Genomic DNA, 9,546 nt, shown 5'->3' with positions numbered 1-9,546 from the left:
CCCAATTTGGAAAAAAAGATACCTGCATATGATAGACAGGAATGGATGCTGCAACAGAATTGATCAGGCAAAGTCTCCCTGCTTTATTTAGAAGCCTTCCTTTCCAATTAGCTAATCTTCCCCTCACCTTTTCAATCACCGAATGAAAAGAAGCCCTACTGGTACGGGAATGATTAAGGTTAACTCCAAGATATCTTCCTAAGTCCAAAACAAAACGTATTGAAGAAACACTAGTAAAAATATCTCTTCTACGAGCAGTCACATTTTTAGAACAAAAAGCTTTAGACTTTTCAAGATTCACTTTCATGCCAGATGCCTTGCAAAAAATGTTAAGAGAATGCATGACCATTTGGACCTGACTCTTTGTAGCCTGACAGAAGAGTAAGAGATCATCTGCAAACATCAAATGAGAAAATTTTGGGCCACCCCTAGTGACAGAAACTGGTTTCCACACACCCTCGACCACCTTATGAGATATATAGCAAGCAAGTCTTTCCATACAAAGCACAAATAAGTAAGGAGACATTGGATCGCCCTGTCTAAGCCCCCTTCTAAGAGCAAAACTATCCAATCTATTCCCATTCCACATAATAGAAAGAGATGATGCACGGACACAAGTCATAATCAAATTAACAGTGATGATAGGAAAACCAAAAGCAATGAGAGTACTCTCCAAAAACCTCCAATCCACCCTATCATAAGCTTTTTCAAGATCAATTTTAAAAGCAAGAGTACCTTTCTTGGATTTTGTGTGCTTCATAAAATTCAGAATTTCTTGGGCCACAATAATATTATCAGGAGCACCACGACCCGGAATAAAACCTCCTTGTAAAGGACTAACAATATCTGGAAGAAAAGGCCGAAGTCGGTTAGTCAATACTTTTGTGATAATTTTATAAACAACATTACACAAGCTAATAGGCCTGAAATCCTTCATAAAGGTAGGGTTATCAATTTTAGGAATAAGCACAATCAGAGTTTCCATGATGCTAGGATTTAAGAACTCTCCCAAAAAAGCGCTCCGGACAATATTCCAAATCTCAGTGCCTACTATCTCCCAATATTCTTTAAAAAAATAAGCTTGAAAACCATCTGGACCAGGAGCCTTAAAAGGGCTCATACTAAATACTGCTGACTTGACTTCCGCAAAAGAGACAGGGTCAATTAACCTAGCACAAGCCTCAGTACTTAGTGTGGGCATCGGAACATCCCCTAAACAATCAACCTCAACCTCTTCCGTTGTACCAAAGAGATTCTTGTAAAAAGAGAGAGCTTCTTCCTGGAGAATATTTGGATCAGTAGACCAAGACCCATCTCTAACATATAATCCATGTACTCTATTATGGTTTCTACGTACCAAAGTCTGAAGATGAAAGAATTTAGTGTTTCTATCCCCATACTTGACCCACTGCTCTCTAGATTTCTGGTACCAAAAAAGTTCCTCTTGCAACAAAAGCCTATTGCAATCTTCCCTCAATTCAGCTTCTTTAATTCTCAGAGATAACACATCGGTAACCTCCAAAGATTTGTAAGTTATTTAATGTCAAAATATCTTTTATAAACCTCATATGTCTGTTAGATAATATAGTATATATCCAAGTTAAAATAATGTGGATTTATTTAATTTTTTTTTTTTTAGATAATGTGGTTAATTGATGGAGAATCATGATTGATCATCCATAATTGAGGGATTATCCTTTGTTTATTTCGCCGGCTGGCTGGCTGGCTGGATGGATGATAAGTGAAGGAAACGCTGGCGAGGAGCGCGTGAAGTGCACAGTCATCGTTGGAACAAGAAGACAGATCTGAGTGTGGGCCCCACGGTGTGCCCCCCACAAATTGTAACCGCCACCGTTTGATCCGGAAAGGTGCATCATAGCCGCACAAATATTAAATCACTTTTTTACACCAATTAAAAACAAAAGTAAAACTTGTTTCATTAATTTAGCAGTCTAATCCCTAATCCCCTAACTGGGATCAAACGTAGTCAGCCTCGCTTTTTAATTAGGGTTCGAGGGAAAAAAAAAAAAGGCGTGCTTCAGTAATCCGTATAATCTTAGGCCCAATATTCTTCTAGGGATTGATGTAAAGTAAAAAAAAGAAAAAACAAAGGAGAAAATTAAAAATTAAAAATGATGAAATTTCAATAAAACCCCTAAATTCTGCTATAAATACCACGTCTCTCCTTCCCTACCCCTACATTGTTCTCTTTCTCTCTCTTATCTTGCTTTCTTAGGGTTCTGATTATCTTGTGAATCTCGTGCGGGGGGTTTGGTTGAGTGTGGGAATATGCATGATAATATGACATGGCCCTCTTTGTATTCTTCCACAGCTTTCTTGAACTGCATCTAATTGTTGCATGCATGCCATGGCACTCTTCTTCTTGCGTTGCGGTTCAATAAAGCTGTGGGAAGATACAGATAGGGTCAAACGCCTAAATTACCTTCCACTCTCTGGATTCTACTCTCACCGTCGCTTTCCATTTATATAACATAATTTACTTCTTTTCTTTTTTCGCAATTTTAATTTCACATATATCTGATCGGAAAATTTTGAGATGCAGCTATCAGAAGAGAACGAATCCTATATATAATGATGATGATGATGATGGCGACGATGGTTCACCAAGGGAAATGGCCTAATTAACAGGTATTCGTTCGATCCGTAATTTAAGGAATTTTTTCATGATATTGATAGAAGCAGAAATTACTGTGAGAAACTAGAAACTCTCGTTTCAGCAGATCTTATCGTAATCCATTTGGAGCTTGAGATATTTGTATGTTTCAGCAATTTTAATTTAATAAATTAAGCAGGAAAATTTTATTTGAAGATTATGGTATGGTGGTTGATTAATTTGCACATGATGAACATTTGTGATATGTATCATGTAAGTGTAGCTGTTTGAATCCACAATATATATTTATTTATTTATGTGAATATTTTTATGTGGTCTTGGCTTGCTACTTGCTAATCTTGTCTGATGAATTTTGAATATTATATAATTAATTTTGGTGTCTTTTTGCTCTTATTTTGAATGAATGTGTGTATGTAATTGTAAACCTAAAAATACTAGAAAAAGTTACAACTCACATTGGAATTAAAGGTCGTCATCATCATCATTGAGAAATTTTCAATTTATATATAGAACATACATGTCCCTCATTTCATTAATTATATATCTATCTGTATTTATATTTGTACCCTTCAGTAATAATTATTATTTAATATGTATATTCTATAACCTTCAGATGCAGGACAAGCATAACCGAGTATAATTTAACACCATCGTTATCTTGAATTGTTACTCATACATATATTTTATTAACAATTATAAACGTTTTTATATAGTATTAATTCATTAGTTTACAAAAATCAAGAGAGTATATCCAGATTCATATATCTTAGCTAATAAGCTGGATCAAGATACTGTATGTGGTTATTAAAAGGGTATATAAATATCTTCAAATAATTAAATCAGAACAAAGAAAACACTTGTTTTGTTTTGGGTGCACGGGGGACTAATAACCAGAAGGAACAATTTTCAGTTAGAGATTGTTAGGGAATGGACCACAGAGAGAGTGTAGTGACCATTATGCCTTAGGTAGCTACCTTTATCTCTCTCTCTCTCTCCAACAACTTATGAATGCTTTTAAGCCCCATTGGTTGATGACCCTAGCAAGAGGAGGGAGGGGGATTATTAGGTGAAGGCTTTTATGGGAAAGATTAACCATAAGGATCCACACAAGAATTAACCTATGGTGGTGAATTGGAGCAAAAAGAAATGAAATAATAAAGGCTATATCTACTACTATATGCAGAAGAAGAAGCAGCCTGTGGTGGAAGCTAGGGTTTTCTTTATTTTCCCAATCAAGTTAGAGACAAGAACCATTTGCTACAAATGGTGGAGTTTTAGACCACCTGCCAAGTACTATTTCTTTCATTATTTTTGTGCCGAGGAGAATCGGATCGCTTTGAATCAGAGAGAAATATCCCTCAAAAAGCATTAGAAATTAGAAACGGTAAAAAAGCATCTACCTTAGCTTGCATGGGCTTGAAGAAGAAGTGACCAATCCCCAAAATAAATAACATCCTACACTGTCTATTATTCTCCCTTTGGTTTATAATATCTGACAATTAAACCGACAAAACGGTGAGCTTCAAGCTCCATCAAAACTTTACATGGTCATGGTGCATTCACGGGCATTATGAGTTTTCTTTTTTTCCTTCTAAAGATATATAATGCAAAAGTCATGAATATGCCACTTTACTCTTGCTAAATCAATATCCTAATCCTACATGTTACCCACTAATCTAACATGTATATTCTCATTTGTTCCTTATTCAATGGCTTTCATAAATATAATGCTTTAATTTTAAACGGACTCAGCAACATGTCCTGCTTTTTCCTCCTTTGTTTGGATCTATTAGTTGTTTGTATTATTCACTATTGTAATAACCTCAGCCTCTATATTACTTTATGCAAAAGTGCTTCTTGCTAGCTCACCCATCATGCATGGTGCGTTGTTGCAATCAAATGATGTGAATTGTGTGATTGTATTGATGTTATATATTATATCTATACTTCAGTAATTTTTTTTTTGCTTCTTCGGAGAATGGTTGAACTGGAAAAGTTAGATTTTCTTGTGCTCCGTGATATACAAAAGAGGGGAAGATCGGTGAAAAGAAACGACAGGGAGGCAATAAATTAATGGACAAACCTCTTGATCTTGCTGTCTTAGCAGTGCCACTTTTGTCTTGTGGCTACAACCATCTTTCTATATATTTTAAATGCTTTTCAAAAATTTCGTAGCCCCTTAATTCATGAGCTTTTTTAGCTTATCGCATTGGCATAGATCGATCTAGCCAACTAGAAAGAGAAAAAGAAAATGTTAATTAATTAGTTATTATAGTTCTAATCCACCGTCCCCATATATGATGCTATTATGTATCCCTTCATTCTAGCCAATATTGCATTCTTCTATGAAATGAAGATGCAAACATGTCTACATGTTTCCCTCATTTATTAATTGTATGTAAATGTTTTGTAGCTTTTATCTATGCAATTATAGTCAACTACCTACCTTCCACACTCGCACAACACATATATTTAATTAGTCCTTTATTTTCTACCCCCCTTAGCGAGGAGGAAAAAGAGAATGAAGAATAAGAAATTGAATAAGCCATATATATATATAAATAGTTTCTTGGTAACTCAGGTTAAAAATGAGCATAATATATGTATGTATATATTGAAGATTGTACGGTAATGTATGTGATCACCATGATTGTTCTTTGTCGATGGGTACAATTTCTAATTTGGCATCATGGGTCAACACAGTTTCCATTTATTGTTATTTTGGCACTTTCACTTGCGAAAGGGGAAAAGGAGTTATTATTTTGATTGGGGCGTCCTCTTTGTATGGGTGGTTCATCACTGAGTTACTTACGTCAATAGCATACCCTACCATTGATGGTGGGCATGTAGTGTTATTGTTGTCATTTCATTACTCCTCATATATATATATATGATGATGATATCATTCATTTTCTTCAATTATATCTATCTATCTATCACGGGGCACCTAATCTGTAAATATATACAAATTAAAGCCAGCCAACTCCAACGGATTCTGCCGACATTATGCTTTAAAGACTAATCCTATGCCTAACAGGTTTGGTTTTATGTGCGTGCCTCTTAATTGAACTCACCTACATCTGATATACAAGACAATTCTCTTTTAGCAATGTTTACTATATAGTAAAATTACTTGTCTCAATTGGTATATATTTTTATCTTTTTCTACTTTTGAAGAATAATCACTTAAGAAGCATGTACCAATCAAATCAACCCTTTATTAGTGTTAATGATCGATAGGGCTCACAGGTCACAATACAATACATGAGCTGATCAGACCAGCACCATGAAGAACGGAAAATTGTTTGTTTATGTATGTGGTGCTGCTTATTAATCGATGTCAAGTGGGTCAAGCTAAGCACGCTTGCTCCAAATATTGCATTTTGAATGGTGCTACCTACTGTTGCACTTGGACATTCATTATTATTTTTTTTTCTTTTTGCAAAAACAACGTTGGATGCTTGAGAAATTCACAATAGGAATAAGTTTCATCAATGTGTAAAGTAGTATTCTATTATCAAAGTTTGCAATGCCCTTTGCTAAAACGTTTTATCGTATTGTTAAATTAAAGAGAGGAGCTAGCTAGGTAACTTCTTTACAGAAATAAAGACACAGATAAAGTTAAACGGAATTATTATGTCTCATAATCTTTTATATATGGTGGGTCTGTGTATAAACAAATTTGCTCTTATCTCTTTCCCAACATGATGGTCATATTCCAGTGAGGATCCAATATCTATTTCAAATCTTGAACCGTGATAGATGCTCTTTTTTTTTAACAAATAATAATAAAATGAATATATGTTGATTACACCCTAAGCAAACAATTTTGATGACTCAATTCCGTGAATAATTGTGAGGTACTCCTTTGTTTGTGCCTCACAATGTGTCTTTTTAATTCAAGTAGACGACAAATCATCATGTGTTAATTAAACATAATAGTTAACAGAAAACGAAGCAAAAACCATTTTCCTTTTCCTTAGATGCTTGAATCCGAACATTCCCATTTATATATTTGTTAAGGTGGGAGTGGTAGGGAAGCTCTTTAAAGCTACAAGACCCATTTAAAATATTTCAATAATAATAATAATAGTAATTAATATTTATCAAGTGAACTGAAAATTATATATATATATAAATATTAGGTTAAAGTAACGAGCAGGTAGTTTTACACTGCATGGCGCAGCTGACACGTTCCTGTTTAGCAGAAAACTTAAGTAAATAAACCATAGCACGAGAATTTTCTCGTTTTATTTTATATTTTACATATTTATTTTTTGTAAAAAAGTAGAACAGTGGTGTTAAAGTTTAAAAGCAAGAATAATTCCGTACTAGGAAAATTGTCTGATGATTCAGTTTCATCTTTTCATCGTGTCATTGAAGGGTTCAGGTCACCAATCACCAAGCATCCATGATCAGTTACTTACAGCTGAATCTCTGGTAACTCATACGATGTCGTGTCACAATTCACAAAGCTGCTTCATGGGTTTCGTGTGCCCGTTGCTCAAAGTGTTGATTCTTTATTTTTCCACTATTTCCCTGAAAAGGTAGCTAGGTGCATAATATATATAATATAATATATATATATATATATAATTTAGAGGAGTTTAATTATTACCGCACACATATAGATATATAAATAGTAGGAGCAAGACAGAATCTCTTGAAATCAATATGCTAATGATATAATTCTGATAAAAAAAGAAAGATGCAGATGCAGATGCAGATACATAGACGAGAGATGAGATCAGAATTGAAGTGGCATGCCATGCCACTGTGTCTTGTGGCAGATTGATTTAATCTGATATATCTTTGGTGGTCCTACTCCTCTCTGTACAACTTGTTGCATTCTCTTTGGCTAAATCTTCATAATAATGTATCTTAACTTTATGCCCTTCAATTTGGTAAAGCTTATCTCTTTCTCTCTCTCTTTTTCTCTTTTTCCTTCCCTTCATTCTGTAATATAATCCTAACTAGCCACCTAGGGCCCTTCCTTTCCCTTATGACATGTGCAATATTATATATATAATGAGAAGAAAGAAGAAGAAGAAGGAGGAGGAGGAGGCAATTGATTGGATGTGAAAATTCTGGTAATAAATTTGTGTGTGTGTGTGTGTGTGTGTGTGTGTTCAGAAACTGTAATACGGTTGAAAACCTAGTGACAGGTGAAGAAGAGATACATAGATAGAGCAATGGAATGGTAGTATCATAAATTACCCAAGATTTCAGCACCAACATTGCTTTCAAGAGACAGCATGGCAGAGAGAGAGAGAGAGAGAGAGAGAGGGAGAGGTTAAAAATGAAATGGTGTCAGGAGAGAGAGAAGAAGAGAAATGAAGAAAGAGGAGTGGTTAAAAAAATGATGTCATGTAGTGACAAAGGTTAACCTTTTTCACAGAAATGTAGGAGGGAGGAAGGGGGGATATGTGGATTCACTAAACCAAAAGGGCAACGCCAACAACTATCATCATTAATGATCAAAAGGAAAGGTGAGGAATCTTCTCTCATCTGCACCAAACAAACTTCATTATTATTTTTTATTATTACTTTCAATCATTTCTCTAATTCATTGTTAGTTTAATTTCTTGCATGAAGATTGTTCATCATCATATCCTAATAAGGTAACAGGTAGAGAGAAAGTTGAACCTACCACTGAAATTTCTCATGAGATCAGATCAGAGGAGACAGGGAACAGGTCAAGTGAGACCTTTTCTTTCTTTCTTTCTTTATATATTTCCTTAAAACAAAACAGAGATGAAACAATATAATGTAATGCAACAATTTGATTTGGTTGGATCTAATTACATACAGAACCATGAAGCAGCAGCATATGATGACTCTATCTATATAACAACAATATTAAGGTGTAGGGTAATAGCACTTACCGATGTTGAGAGAATCAGAGAAGAGAAATTACAAGAAAGGCCTGAAATTGCCATATTCTCCCACAGCTTTCTTGAGCTTCTTGGTTAAGACTGTAATTACATACTTACTTAGAAGAAGTTGAGATGGATGCACATACAAGAAGTTCAAGAAAGCTGTGGAAAAGCATGACCAGGACTCAGATCTGATGAATGAATGAATGAATGAAGGAAGGAAGGAAGGAAGGAAGAAATAGTGAAGCATTGGTATAGAAAGGAGAAGAGCATGGACCACTCTAGAAGCAGCTTTAATTTATAGAGAGATGAGAGTGGTGGAAAATTCTTTGCTTTTTGGGTTTCAGAGATAACAGCAGTATCCATCATCACTATGTAGTAAGTAAGTAAGTAACTAAGTAAGTAGGGTTCTGCTTCATTCATTCATTCACCGTTTCTTGCTTCTTCATTCATTTACCCATCACATACATACATACACGTCACATGGGTAGTAACACATTCACCCAACAATAATCTTCCCAAAAACAGACAAATCCATCAAAACCCAACACTGTAATTATTTATATTCACACCCAAATCACCCTTTCTTTTTTTCTTTACTTGCATATTCATTATTATTCTAACAAAATTATATAAAACCTTCCCCCATTCTTCCCCTCACATGCCACCATGTGACCACGATCTCTCTCTCTCTCTTTTTTTTTTCTTTTTTTTTTTCTGTTAGATTTAAAGGTATGGGTTGTTTATGGTCCCCAATCTTTCTTTCTATACGTCCTATTCGTTTATGTCTATTACTTTCTATCGCTTTCATCTCTAATAATATTAATCCATTTTTATACTATCTAAATTCATGTTTGTTAGCTAAATTGTTATTCGTCTACTCTAAACTAAAATTTAACAAATATTTACATAAACACTTATATGTGACAAATAAATTTACAGAAATGTTTGGTAACCAAAGAAAATTAGATAAAAATAGTCATAACTTACTTTATTTAACATTCATTAATTGTTGTGACAATTAATTAATGCTAA

The 9,546-nt window shown here is 34.5% G+C and overlaps 2 long non-coding RNA genes across 2 annotated transcripts; one reads left to right on the top strand and one right to left on the bottom strand.

Annotated features, from left to right (window-relative positions):
* Positions 1–4,679: 4,679 nt before the first annotated feature.
* On the bottom strand, positions 4,680–7,106 carry LOC148578853 (uncharacterized). Its single transcript, XR_015902606.1, has 2 exons — positions 6,968–7,106; positions 4,680–6,832 (listed from the first exon to the last, which is right to left on the bottom strand). It is a non-coding gene; the product is annotated as an uncharacterized LOC148578853 (long non-coding RNA).
* An 878-nt stretch (positions 7,107–7,984) lies between these two features.
* LOC148578852 (uncharacterized) lies at positions 7,985–9,171 on the top strand. Its single transcript, XR_015902607.1, has 2 exons — positions 7,985–8,124; positions 8,231–9,171. It is a non-coding gene; the product is annotated as an uncharacterized LOC148578852 (long non-coding RNA).
* The last annotated feature ends 375 nt before the right edge of the window (positions 9,172–9,546 follow it).

The sequence above is a fragment of the Arachis ipaensis genome, chromosome B1 (assembly GCF_059453495.1).
Source record: "Arachis ipaensis isolate K30076 ecotype BB chromosome B1, ASM5945349v1, whole genome shotgun sequence".
Classification (NCBI taxonomy): Eukaryota; Viridiplantae; Streptophyta; class Magnoliopsida; order Fabales; family Fabaceae; genus Arachis; species Arachis ipaensis.
The sequence above is the reverse complement of the archived record's forward strand: the minus strand, read 5'-3'. Positions and strand labels throughout refer to the sequence as shown.